This window comes from Oryctolagus cuniculus, chromosome 8, assembly GCF_964237555.1.
Source record: "Oryctolagus cuniculus chromosome 8, mOryCun1.1, whole genome shotgun sequence".
Lineage (NCBI taxonomy): Eukaryota > Metazoa > Chordata > Mammalia > Lagomorpha > Leporidae > Oryctolagus > Oryctolagus cuniculus.
This window is the reverse complement of record NC_091439.1, coordinates 114,220,742-114,236,060: the sequence shown is the minus strand read 5'-3', so window position 1 is coordinate 114,236,060 and position 15,319 is coordinate 114,220,742. Positions and strand designations below refer to the sequence as shown.

Genomic DNA, 15,319 nt, shown 5'->3' with positions numbered 1-15,319 from the left:
ATATGAAATATTGAGAACATCATAAAACGTACAAAATGAATGCAAGCATGTTTATCCAAACTGTGTCAGCAGATCAAGGAGCTGCTGCTAGGTGCAAAGGAAAACACACCCGGAGATCCGGGATCAACATTGGCCATGAGAGTGGCCAGAGCTCCACAGAGATTCTTTCAGCAAAGACAATGAAGGAGACACATCCGCAGTTTCCAAGGGGAAGGAAGCAGTGTGAAGTGAGTGTGTTCATGAGACGTTTCTGGAACACTTCAAAGTAATGACACCTTGGAAGAAGAAAAAGGACTCAGTGGAGCCCGAAGAAGTGGTGAGTGAGACCGATGGCATTCTCTATCCAGTTATTTAGTTCTGAGTTTTGTGTGGTGTGTGTGTCACACAGCACCTGCTCTTGGGTTTCCACACCAGTGAATCTTCAGATGACAAAACATCAGTGATTTGGGAGGTGGACGGTACATGTGGGAATTAATTAGGTTACCACAGTAACCCACAGATTAGTTCCAAAAATGTATCTGGTTATTTGTAATGCTGAATTTATCTTAAATCTTTCTACACAAATATTGTGTTTCATTCTTTCATTACGGAACCTTTTTTTTTTTTTTAATCCTTGGAACACTGGGTTCTTCAGTGAGTTGTCATCAAGTAATTCCAATTGGCTTGACTGTTGGGATAATGAAAATCTAGTTCATTCTCCTCCATTTATTAAATAATTCACTCCCTCATTTATCTAAAATTGCAACAGTTGTTTGGGGATTGTGTACCTTACGGCAAGTCCACTGTCCTGTTGAACTTACTGTGGTTCCCTTTCATGACTAGAACCTCCAGGGAAGAACTGTGCAGGGAATGTGGCCGGGTAGGGGTGGTGGGGATGTCAGAGCTGTCTTGCTGACCTGGAGTCTCCAGTGTCTCAGCCATGCTCTGTTGCACCTGCCTGGGAGAAAATGCCCTTCTTACACCAGTAGCTTTCCTGACAAGAGAACACACAATAGAACAAAACCTGGAATTCATTAAAAAGTCATCAGTTCCCATCCCAGTCCTGACACTTTGTGAAATTATTCAGGTTCTCCAAACCTCGGTTTCTCATACAGCAAAGAGGATTTAATCTGTTCCTTAATAGGGCTCCCAAGCAGAAGGAGGAGGCATCATCGCCTTGGCCCCGTCACTGCACCAGTGTGCATTAGTGCTGCGCTTCCCACTTAGTGGACTCACCCACTTCCCTTTCACGCTGCTTATTAGGACTGGGAAGCTGGTCCCTTGTGTATTCATGCTCTACTCCTCCCAACCTACCCAGGTAGGTTGGTCCAGCCTACCCAGGTAGGGCAGGAAGAAAAATTAGCAACAATTGCTTCTGGGCTGTACTCAGGGCACTTGCAGCATCATTTCTACACAGCTGCCAGGTATGGGACTCTCCTTTATTTTAAGCATTGGCAGTGGCAGAGGCTTGCAAGGCGGAGAGGGCAAGTACAGCACATCCTCCCAACACATCCTAGAAAGCGTGCAGCCTGAACCATGTTAGAATGACTCACTGACACCCTGTTAGGACTGGCTGCTTCCCTGCCCACTTCATTCCCTTCTTGAAAAGACCTGCAGTGCTGGTGGCAGCTGAACAGTCACAGTCAATCCACTTGACGGAGCGGTCTCGTTCAGCACGTAGAGCCAGATACAAGGAGCACTGCAGAGGTGTTCTGACTCAGCAGGACTCAATTACGACTCATGCACTTTAAGACGGTGTGAAAGTGATAGTCATCCAGTAGACACTCTACTTAGAACTGAATCTTCACGTCTTTCAGGCCAGTGCTCTGAGACCTGATCCTCCCAGGTGATGTGCAGCAGTGACAGCCACTTCCATATCAACACTGTGGTCACAGGTGTGACGTGTGCCTGAGCTAGGATGCAGGGCAGGTTAGGGTCCTTAAACGCATTTTTGACATACGTTTTCAACTGATGCTGGGTTTATTGGGATGTAATTCCATAGAAAATCTAGGAGTGTTTATTTATTTTCTTTTAATTTTTAAAATTATTTCTTAATTTTTTTTATTTGAATGGCAGAGAGAGAGAGAGAGAGAGAGAGAGAGAGAGAGGATTTCCGTCTACTTGTTCACTCCACAGATGCCCAAAATGGCCAGTATGGGGCAGAATCCAGGAACTCAATCCAAGTCTCCTACATGGGTGACAGAAACTCAATTTTGTGAACTATCATCTGCTACCACAAGGGTCTGCGTTAACAGGAAGCTGGAATCAGAAGCTGAAGCTGGAGCCAATTATCAAACCCCAGAACTCTGACACGGGACACAGGTGTCTGAACGTCACCTTAACCACTCGACCAAATGCCCATCTGTATATTTGTACTGGTCCATTTGAAGGCCAGTAATGCGAAATATTTAAAATAAAATTTGCTCAAGTGAAAAAAAATATGCTTACGAAATTCTTTACTTGAAGAGAAAGACTCAAGGAGTGTGACTAGGAGGACCAGTTGGAATTCTTAGACAATGGAATTGTACAAACAAGTATTTATTTTGTATACGCTTGATTCATTCCAGTATCTTGAGGGCCTTCTCTGTGCTAAGCATCCAGCTTAACACAGATGATTTGGATGTAAGAAAGCATAGGACACTGTCACATGCTGTGATGCACACTGGGAGACAAATAAGTAGAGTAGGCCTTAGAGCATGAGGCAAGGAAACCCCTCCTTCTAGAAGCAGCAAGGTCTTCCCCCCAGTGGGTGTCCAGTTCTGCTGGTGGAATCAGAATCTTTAAAACAGTAGACTGCACAGGGAAATGGGTAAGAAAAATCCAGGGTAACAAAACAGCAAACTGTGTACACACACACACACACACACACACATGCACATGTATGCATGCTTACACACATGCCCACACATGTGCATGCATGTACACTCTTCAGCTATGTAACACAGCACAGGTTAAGATGGCTCCCCAACCCTCCACATCTGAAGATGCAGTATGCGCATGACAGAGGTTTTTTTCAATTATTTGCTACAAGATCTCCTACATGCTACACACTATACCCACTGGAGACATCTTCTCATCTAGCATCAACAACAGCATGTCAACACCCACCCCTGGGGTGTGAAAATAGTCGGAGTGGCTCTTCAGGGCTGTCATTCTTGGGAACAAAGACACACCTGCCAGCTGATAACTTACAGTGGCTCCTGCTAATTTGACAGCACTCACTGGAGACCCAGGCCACAGCATCAGTGTGTTGTCTCAGCCAAAATCCCATCAGAAGGATGAGTGGTTTGAGCGCCTGTCCTTGTTGCTGCCTGTCCTCCACAACACCCTGGTACCAAAGACAAAAGGGCAGGTAAATTTTATTCTTAATCCTCTGTCTGTGATCAGCTCTGCCTCAAACAGTCCAATAGTTTGCATCATATTTTATGAACACTTTAAAAAAGTAAAGAGTCTTGTGTCTCTTAGGGAAATCTGTGACTTTCTAAACATAATTTTTCAGATACCCTAGAATGTATGTGGCCTCAGAAAAAGAATTCAGGTGAGAGCAGAGGCACCAGGCTGCACCCTGGCCAGCCTAGAGCAGAAAGGTGGAGCCCAAGAAGCAGGCACAGCAGAAACACTCAGCTGCAGGTTCTAGTGGCAAGATCCACCCACAGGGACCCACTTTACTCCACTAAGAAGAGACACTGAGACTTGCAGAAGACTTATCTATTTACTTAGGTAAACTAAGGGTAGCATAGAAATATGACTGGGGAGTAAGATGTGGGGACCACATTGTTTAAGATATTTATGAACAGAGCCAGTTGCCAAGAGGATCTGTAGAACTGGTCCCAAGGCGTAATAGCAGTGAGGATTGGGTTGATGGAAAAACCTAAAAACCCTGAACATGCTCAATTTTGCCTGCCTAAACTGTTTCTTCCTGCCACTGTGTCTCCAGTTTGTATTGGGAAATACCTATCCCTCATCATCAACCTGTGGGAACAGATAAGACCAAGGCACCTGCCCCTCTGTTCCCTCAGCTTTCCTTCTTACTACCCATGGCCAAACAATACCGTTATCAACCTGCACAAAGAGAGCAAGAAAGGGTGGTTTCCAAGAAAGGCACCACGGAGGTTCAGTTTTGAGGTCAGCATTAGATATGCTGCAAAGGAGAGAGTATGTCCAATGGATTTGCCCACCAGATGGCAAGAGGACTTCAGCTGAGCATGTCTGACCATGTAGCCAACATTGGGAAGCAGAGCCAAAGGGCAAGTTCTGGCAGAAGTGACCCTGGCCAGCTAAGCCAGATAAATAAGCACAAACTTAGACTTGTTAGATAAATGAGAAATTGTTTGAGGTTCTGCTCTCTGTTCATAACTGCACCATACCTGCATTTTTTTTAGTTCAACAGAAATTATTCTGCCTATCAGTCTGTGTAGGCAAGACTCAGCACCACTGTCTCGGGCCTACAGAGGGCATTGTGCAGGTGGGACTGAAGCTGCCCATCAGGGGATCTTAAGGTAGGAAGTCCATCCTGGATTGCACAGAGGAACCCAGGGAAACACTGTGGGCCCTTCCAAGCTGAAGGGGAGAGCAGAGTGATGTGCAGAAATGATGCCACAGCTGGGAGGGGATGATGCAACAGAGACTGGCTCTGAAATATGGAGACATTGTAAGAGGACAGTAAGCAACCTCCTGGATGTTGGAGCCACATCAGCCAGCAAGGAAATCAGGATCTAGCCCCAGCCCGCATAAAACTGAATTCTTCCAACTCGATGAAAGAGCCTGGAAATTGTTTCTTCATAATACATTCTGAAAGGAACCCAACCTGGAACACACCTGTATCTCTGTTCTGGACAATCAAAGAAAGTAAAACACCTGTCATGCCCCTTGAGATGTACAGGACCTGTAGAATGGTGACACTGCAATGCTGCGTCATCCCAAGATGCCAAACCTGTGTGGTGGCAACAGAAAACAAATATAAGGACATGGTCTTCACACACATCCCCCCAAATCCAGCATGATTGTTTTTGGCTGTTACACTGTTTTGCTTTGGACAAGGAACCACATAAGAGAAAGGTTTTTAACATGAAAATATAAAGAAAATATTCTAAAATGTGCACCAAAGAAATGCCAGATTGCCTTAAGACTGACAGCTGGTTTCTAATAAGAAACCCCACATGTTACAAGAGATTGAAGAGACATAATACAAGTCTTAAAACAAAAAACCTGTCAACCCAGCATACTGTATCTTGCAAGCTCTCATTTGTGAATGAGGTGAAATAAAGACCTTCCATAACAAACATAAATTGATAGAATTTTCCACCATTCATCCAGCCTTATAAAATACATAAGGAAATACTACCCAGAGAAACAGAGAAAGACAGTCAGCATTATGAAATTATGCAAAGACAGGGAATCTTTTAGTAAAACTACAAAGGAAATCCACAACAAACAATAAGAATACTTATGGAAAAATAGAAGAACCAAATCATTACATATCAATAATAACCTTAATTATAAATGGCCTAAATTCACCAAAGAAAAGGTACAGACTGGCTGATTGGATTAATAAAAAAGACCCATTTATTTGCTACCTGCAAGAAACATACCTCACCAACAAAGACACACATAGACTGAAAATGAAAAGATAAAAAAGATATTCCATGCCAACAGAAGGCAAACATGAGCAGGATTTGCTTTCCTAATATCAGACAAAACAGATTTTAAGACAAAAACTGTTAAAAGAGACAAAGAAGGCATTATTTAATGTTTAAGAATCAATTCAACAGGAAGATGTGACAATACTAAATGTATATGCAACTCAATGCCAGGGTGCATGACTATTTAAAAAAAAGTTAATGGATCTAAAGGCAGACATTGACTCCAAAACAATAGAAATGGGAACTTCAACACTCCACTTTCATCAATGGTCAGATCAACCAGACAGAAAATCAACAGAGAAACAACAGAGCTAATCAACACTATGGACCAATTGAACCTAATTGATATCTGCAGACTCTTCATCTCACAGTTTCAGAATACACATTATGGTCATCAGTGCATGGAACTTTCTCTAGAATTGACCATAAGCTAGGCCATAAAGCAAGTCTCAGCAAATTTAGAAAAACTGAATCATACAATGTATCTTGTATGACCACAATGAAAAGAAGCTGGAAATTAACATAAGAACCATAGAAAATATGCAAACACATAGAGACTGAGCAACACACTCCTGAATGAACAGTGATGCATAGGAGAAATCAAAAAGGAAATAAAAAATTCCTGAAAATGAATGAAGATGACAACATAACATATGAAAATGTGCCCGATACTGAAAAGCAGTGTTTAGTTGAAAGTGCCAACATCAAGAAATTGGAAAGGCATTAAATAAGTGATCCATAAATGCATCTCAAGGATGTAGAAAAACAAGAAGAAATAAAACCCAAAATTAGTAGGAGGAAATAAATAATTAAAATTAGAGAAGAAATAAACAAAATTGAAACAAAAACAATACAAAAGATCAGTGAAATGAAGAGCAACTTTTTGAAAAAATAAATAAAATTGATATACCGTTAGCCCAACTAACCAAAAAAAGAAGAAAAAAGAAAATAAAGCTCTTTCGTCTCGGCAGCCGACATGCCATCCAGACTGAGGAAGACCCGGAAACTGCGCGGCCACGTGAGCCACGGCCACGGCCGCATCGGCAAGCACCGGAAGCACCCAGGAGGCCGAGGTAATGCGGGTGGCATGCATCACCACAGGATCAGCTTTGATAAATATCACCCAGGTTACTTCGGGAAAGTTGGCATGAGGCATTACCACTTAAAGAGGAACCAGAGCTTCTGCCCAACTGTCAACCTTGATAAGCTGTGGACGTTGGTCAGTGAGCAGACACGGGTAAATGCTGCCAAGAACAAGACTGGAGCTGCTCCTGTCATTGATGTGGTGCGGTCGGGCTATTACAAAGTTCTGGGAAAGGGAAAGCTCCCAAAGCAGCCTGTCATCGTGAAGGCCAAATTCTTCAGCAGAAGAGCTGAGGAGAAGATTAAGGGCGTGGGGGAGCCTGTGTCCTGGTGGCTTGAAGCCACGGTTCATTAAATGCTAGCAAATGATTTTCAAAAAAAAAAAAAAGAAAGAAAGAAAGAAAATAAAAAGAGAGAAGATCCAAATTAATAAAATCAGAGATGAAAAAAGAGATGTTACAATGGATACCACAGAAATTGAATCATCAGAAATTACAACAAACAGCCGTATACCAACAAATAAGAAAACCTAGAAGAGATGGATAGATCTGGACACATATGATCTACCAAAATTTACTGATGAATACATAAAAAACTTAAATAGACCAACAAGCAAAATGGAGATTGAATCAGCTGTAAAGACCCTCCCAAGAGAGAAAAGCATAGGGCCGGATAACATCACTGCAGAATTGTACCAGAATTTTAAAGAAGAACCAATTCAAATTATTCTCAAACAATTCAAAACAATTTAAAGGGATGAATCCTCCCAAGGTCCTTCTATTAGTCCAGCATCATCTTAACTCTTAAGCCAGAAAAGAGATACAATAAAGAAAGAAATACTAGCTAATTGAATCCAACAATGTAAAAGAAAGATCATTCACCAGGACCATGTGGGACTTACTGCTGGTATGCAGGGATGGTCCAATATCACATTAACAAACTGCAGAATAAAAAACATGATTATCTCAATAGATTTTGAGAAAGTATTCAATAAAATACAACATCCTTTCATGATAAAAATGCTAAGCAAATTTGATATAAAAGGAAAATTTCTCAACATAACAAACACAATATATTCGAAACCCAAATCCATCATCATCCTGAATAGAGAAAATCTGGAAGCATTTCAACTGAACTTCAGAACCAGATGAGAATGTCTACTTTCATCATTGATATTCAAACTAGTTCTGAAAATTTTAACCAGAGTCATTATTCAAGAAAAAGAAATCAGAGATACAGATTGGAAAAGAGGAATTTGAATTGTCCCTGTTTTCAGATGACATGATTCTCTATATAGGGAAACCAGAAAACTCCACATAGAGACAGATTATTGCAACTCATAGGAGAGTTTGGTAAACTTACAGGACAAAAAAAAATTAACACAAAAATCAATAGCCTCTGTCTTTTTTGACTTTTTAAAATTTTTTATTTTAAATTTTAATTGGGTTTTAACACATTCTATGTGCTTTGTAGATACAATTCTTAAACATAATGATATTCCTTTCTTTCCTTCTTCTGTCTCTGTTCTCCCTCTCACCTTTCTTTCTTCTCCCTTTCTTTTCGTTTTTGAGATATATTTTAAATTTACATGAGCAAAAAAGTATAATATTTAACTGAATAAAAAGTTTTACACATGAAAAGCAAAAAAATGCCTAGTTTAGTGGCATATAGACAACGGCTATAAATAGTAACTGATTGGAAAAATTGCCATTTCACACATATATGATAAATTTTAAAGTAATCATAGATAATTATATATATATATATATATACACACACAATGGAATATTATTCATCTATAACAAAAGAAGACTGACATTCTACCATTTGCAGCAAAACGGATGTAACGGAAGGACATCATGTTGAGTGAAATAAGAACACCGTGTATTCTTCCTTGCATGTGGGAGCTAAAATTAAAAAAAAAAAAAAACATAAAATAAGAAAGAAATGTATGTTGAATCACTAGTGTTGCAAATATAGTTTTGTATAACTTAGTTTTATAATTTTGTGAAACAAATGGATATGAATGTAGCCTTTATATTCACAAACAATGCTATCATTGAGAAAGAACTTTAACTATCAGTAATATTTACAGTAGCTACTAAAATTAAATATTTTGGAATAAATTTAAGAAAATATGTAAAATATGTCTATAATGAATATTACAAGACTTTAAATAAAGAAATAGAAGACACAAAAATAGAAGAATATTCCATGTTCATATGTTGGAAGAATTAATATCATGACAATGTCCATATTACCCAAAGCAATTAATAGATTCAATGTGTTCTCAGCAAAATAAGAAGGTCATTCTTCTCAGATCTAAAAAACACAGTGCAAAAATTCATATGGAAAACAAGAGACCCCAAAGATCTAAAGCAAACTTAAGCAACAAAAACAAAGATGGAGGCTACACAATACCAGATTTCAAGACAGGCCACTGCCAGCATACATCTCTGTGTATTCATTAAATGTGCAGACATTCCACTAAGCCACAGAGGCATAGTTCAAAGTTAAAAGCCAACAGAGGAAAAAAACAGCAAGTATTTCCACAAATGCATAAAAATAAATTCATAAATTCATTAAACAAGAATAAGGAAGACAATACAATCCCCACCCCACCAAAGGAACACAATAAAACTTCAAAATTAGAATGTGAAGATGAAGAGATTGATGGTAAGTGTGAAAAGGAATTCAGAGATTCATCAAGGGATTACTCAGAAGCAATGAGAAGCAAATCTACAAATTAAAGAAATCCATACATGTCATGAATGAAAATTCTCCTATGAAATTGAGATTTTGAAGAGAAATCAAAACAAAATACTAGGAAAGAAGAATTGAATATGTCAAATAAATAATATGGGAAATGTCTTAACAACAAACTTGGTGAGGCAGAAGAAAGAATATCTGAGTTAAAAGACAAATCTGTGAAAATTTTCAATGAAGAAGAAAGAGCAGGAGGAGGAGGAGAAGGAGGAGAAAGGAGAGAAGAAATTAGAAAAATTAAAAACAGTTTTAGAGATTTATGATATACTACAAATAACCCAACATATGAGTCTCAGGAGTTCCTGAAGGTGTGAAAAAAGAGAACAGGTTAGAAGGCCTATTTAGTGAAATCATTGCAGAAATGTTTCATTATTTGGAGAAAGAAAGGAATATGCAGGACCCAAGGCATATAGAACTCATTAGAGACATGGCCAGAAAAGATCTTCACCACCTAACATTGTAGTCAAGCTTTCAATAGTAAAACATAAAGGAAAGATTCTTAAATGTGCACAAGAAAAAGGCCAGATTATCTTCAGAAGATCTCCAATTAGACTCAAAGCTGACTTCTTATCAGAAACCTTATGGGTAAGAGAGAATGGAAAGACATAGTACAAGTCTTGAGAAAAAAAAAAAAACTGTAAACCCTGAATACTGTATCATGAAAAGCTCTCATTTATGAATGAAAGTGAAACAAAAACATTTCAACACATACAGAAATTGGAATTTGTCACCACTCATTCAGCCTTACAAAAATACTTAAGGATTTGCTACCTATATAAACACATAATGGTAGACACCATGATGTAAGAATGTGAAGGCAGAAAATCTCCCAGTAAAAGTTCAAAGGGAATACAAAGAAAAACAATAGGAATATTTTAAAAAAAAATGGCAGGGCCAAGTCATTACTTATCAATAGTAATCTTGAATGTAAATGCATTAAAAGATGCAGGTTGGCTGAAAGGATTACAAAACAAGACTGACCTGTTTAGTGCCTACAGGAAACACATCTCACCACCAAAATACACACCGACTGAAAGTGAAATGTTGTAAAAAGTTATTCTATGCTAACAGAAAGCAGAAACGAGGAGGTGTAGCCATCCTAATATCAGACACAATAGACTTTTAGACAAAAATTGTTGAAAGGAGCAAAGAATGGAATTATTTAATGATTAAGGGATCAATAGGCAGATGTTAATACAATAAATGTATCAGCACCCAATGTCAGGGCACCTGCCTATTTAAAACAAATGTTAAAAATTTAAAGGGAAACACAGATCCCAATACAATAGTAATGGGGGACATCAACACCCCTATTTTAATCAATGGACAGATCCAATAGACAGAAAAACAACAAAGAAACACAAAGTTAATTGACACTGTGGACCAAATAGACCTAACAGATATCTACAGAACCCTTCATTACACAGGAGCTAAATATATATTCTTTTCATCTGTGCATGGAACTTTCTTTAGGATAGACCATATGTGATGCCATAAAGCAAACCTCAACAAAGTCAAAAAAATTGAAATACCATGCATCTTCTCTTACCACAATAGAATAAGCTTGAAAACAGCAAATCAAGAATCTTACTTTGAGATGTGAAATGCATGAAGTTTGTATAACAAATTAAAAAGTCATATAAATTACAATAAAAGCAATAATGTAGTACTTTTCTTGTAAAAAAAAGGGTTTGTCATTAAAATAAAATAAAAAAGAAATCTACAAAATATGTAAACACATGGAGACTGAAAAATATGCAGCTGAATGAACAATAGGTTTTAGAAAACTCAAAAGAGAAATACAAAGAAATAAATTAATTAAGACAATACATTATATCAAAACTTATAGGATACAACCAAAACAGTATTAAGATGAAAGTTTATAGCAATCAGTGTCTACATCAATAAAGTGGGAAAGCACCAGATAAATGAGCTATCAATTCATCCCAAAGACCCATAAAAACAACAAACCAAACCCCAGATTAGGAGGAGGAAAGAAATAATTAAATTTTAAGAAGAAATAAACAATATTGAATCCATTAAATTATGAAAGATCAGTGAAATTAAGAGCTAGTTTTTTAAAAAAATAAACAAAACTGATACACTAATGGCCTAACTAACCAAAAAAAGAGAGAAGACACAAATCAATAGATCAGAATGTAAAAGAAAATGTAAAAACAGATACTACAGAAATAAAAAGAATCATCAGTAATTACTACAAAGAAAAATCTAGAAGAAAAGGATAGATTCCTGAACACATACAATCTATCAAAATTGAATCATGAAGACATAGAAAACCAAAACAGACCAATAACCAAGATGCAGACTGAATTAGTGATAAAGTCCCTCCCAACAATTAAGAGCCCAGGACCAGATAGCTTCTCTGCTGAATTCTACCAGACATTTAAGGAAGAACTAATTCCAATTCTTCTCAAGCTATTCAAAGTGCTTGAAAGGGAGGGAACTGTCCCAAACCCCTTCTATGAGGCCAGCATCACTTTAATTCCAAAACCAGAAAAAAGATGCACCAAAAAAGAGAACTATAGACCAATATCAATGAGAAACATACATGCAAAAATCCTCAACAAAATACTAGGCAATTGAATCCAACAACATATGAGAAATATCATTCACCCAGAACAAGTGGGATTTGTCCTTTATATGCAGGCATGGTTCAACAGATGCATATCAATAAACATCATGCATCACATTACCAGACCGAGGAATAAAATCCCTATGATTATTTCAATAGATGCAGAAAAGCATCTGATAAAATACAACACACCTTTCATGATGAAAACTTTAAGAAAATTGGGTGTAAATGGAATATTCCTCAACAAAATCAAGACAATTTATGGCAAACCTGTGGCCAGCATCTTATTGAATGGGGAAAAGTTGGAAGAATTTTGACTGAGATACAGAACCAGACAAGGATACCTGCTCTCACCATTGCTATTCAATATAGTTCTGGAAGTTTTACCAGAGCCATTAGGCAAGAAATAGATATCAAATGGATTCAAACTGGAAAGGAAGAAGTAAAATTATCCATATTTGTAGATGACAAAATTCTATTTACAGGAGAACCAGATGACTCCACTATGAGAATATCAGAACTCATAAAAGACCCTAGTAAAGTTAAAGGATATAAAATTAACACACAAAAATCAATAACTATTGTGTACACAGACAATCTCATGGCTGAGAATTTCTAAGATCTGTCTGATTCACAATAGCTACAAAAAATTAAATAACTTGGAATAAATGCAACCATTAAAGTCAAAGATCTCTATGATGAAAATCACAAAACATTAGAGAAAGAAATAGAGAAAGAGAGTAAAAAATGGAAAAATCTTTCATGTGCATGGATTGGAAGAATTATTGTCAAAATGTCCATACTACTGAAAGCAGTTTACAGATTCAGTGTGATTCCAATAAAAATGCCAACAGCATTCTTTTCAGATCTAGAAAGAATGATGCTAAAAATTCATATGAAGGGGCTGTAACTGTGGCACAGCATGTAAAGCCACCACCTGAAGTGTTGGCACCCCTTTGGGTGCCAGTTCAAGTCCTGGCTGCCCCAATTCTGGTCCAGCTCCCTAATAATGTGCTTGAGAAAGCAGCGGAAGATGATCCAAGTGCTTGTGTCTCTGCACCCATGTGGGAGACTCTGTAAAGTCTCCTGTATCCTGGCCTTGGAACAGCCCAGCTCCAGCTGTTGTCATCATTTGGGGGTAAACCAGTGGAAGGATGACCTCTCTCTGTCACTCCCTCTCTTGCTATAACTCTGCCTTTTTAATAACATAAATAAATCTTAAAAAATATGCAAACACAAGAGACTCTGAATGGCTAAAGCAATCTTATACAAAGCCAGAGGCATCAAAATACCAGATTTCAAGACATCCTACAGGGCAGTTATAATCAAAACAGCATAGTACTGGTACAAAAATAGATGTGTAGACCAGGGGAACAGAATAGAAACTCCAGAAATGAATCCACACAAATCCAACAAACTTATCTTTGACAAAGGAGCTAAAATCAATCCCTGGAACCAGGACAGTCGCTTCAACAAATGGTCCTGGGAAAACTGAATCTTGACATGCAGAAGTATGAAATGAGGCCTTTACTTATACAAAAATCCACTCAAAATGCATCAAGGACCTAAATCTATGACATGATACCCTGAAATTACTAGAGAACATTGGGGAATCTCTGCAAGACATTGGAATAGACAAAGACTTCTTGAAAAGACCCCAGAAGCACAAGCAATCAAAGCCACAAATGACAAACGGGATTACATCAGGCTGGAAAGCTTCTGCACTGCAAAAGAAACACTCAACAAAGTGAAGACGCAGCCGATAGAATGGGAGAAATTACTTGCAAACTATGAAACTGATAAAGGATTAATATCCTAAATCATAAAGAGCTCAGGAACTCAACAACAACAAAACAAATGATGCAGTTAAGAAATTGGCAAAGGACTTGAATGGGTGTTTTTCAAAAAGATGAAATTGAAACGGGCAACAGACACATGAAAAAATGCTCAGGATCACTAGTCGTCAGGGAAATGAAAATCAAAAATCACAATGAAGTTTCACCTCACTTCCATGATAATGACTCTCATACAGAAATCAGCAAACAATAAATGCTGGTGAGGATGTGGGGAAAAAGATACCCTAATACACTGTTGATTGGAATGTAAACTGGTATAGCCATTGTGGAATACACTATGGAGATAACTCAGACAGCTGAAAATAGGCCTACCATATGTCCCTGCCATCCCACTCCTGGGAATTTACCCAAACAAAATGAAATTATCATATTAAAGAGTTATCTGATAAATCAATCTTTAAGAGTTATCTGTACCACCATGTTCATTGCAGTTCAATTCAAAATAGCCAAGATATGGAATCAACTCAGATGCCCGTCAACTGCTGACTGGATAAAGAAATACTACTCAGCTATAAAAATGAAATCCTGTCTTTTGCAACATAATGGATGCATCTGGAAACTATCATACTCAGTGAAATAAGCCAGTCCGAAAAAGACAGATACCATATGTTTTCTCTGATCTGGGGTAACTAATAGAGTAGCAAAAATATAATGTATTAAAGAGAAATTGACACCTTGAGCTTCAATAATTGTTTAGAGCTCGTCTCTACGGTTGAGGAATAGTGTATTTTTTCTTCATATTATTTGTTGAAATCACTACATTGTGTAGAGTTCATTTTATGAGTATAAAGTTAACTGAAAGTAGAACATTGTTAAAATTAAAAGTGGGAATAGGACAGGAAGGAGGAGGAATCATGAGACAATGGGATAGGGGGGAGAATAGGGTGGGAAAAATCACTATTTAGTATTTTTTTGTTATTTCCTAAATTTGTTTACATGAAACACATGAAATTTGTATACTTAAAATAAAAAGATTTATATCTACGAAATATATGACACTTGTTCTCTTTATATTAATGAAAAAATATTAAACTGAAAAAAAATTTTGTAACAACTACTGCAGTTGTGTCCCTAACTCCAGTCTGGATTTCTCTTATCCACTGAATGCTCTCTTTTTTTAAAAAGATTTTATTTATTTATTTGAAAGTCAGAGTTACACACAGAGATTAACACACACTCTGGAGTTCGGAGCATACCCCTGATGAGAGTGCTATGAGAGCCAGGACAAGTGGGGTGGGCACTGCCCTGAGGGATCTCGCTGCCTATGCAGAGGGCCCCCACAGACTTGCAGGGTTGTCCTCACTAGAGAATAGAAGGGGAATGCAAAGGATTAGGCCCTGACATGATCTGAAAGATGAAAAAGACTTTTTCTCATTTAGAACCTTTGAAAGTGATTGAAA

At 37.9% G+C, this 15,319-nt stretch overlaps 1 pseudogene; it reads left to right on the top strand.

The window, feature by feature from the left end:
* The first annotated feature begins 6,578 nt into the window (after positions 1-6,578).
* On the top strand, positions 6,579-7,124 carry LOC100353817 (large ribosomal subunit protein uL15-like; annotated as a pseudogene).
* Positions 7,125-15,319: the final 8,195 nt, after the last annotated feature.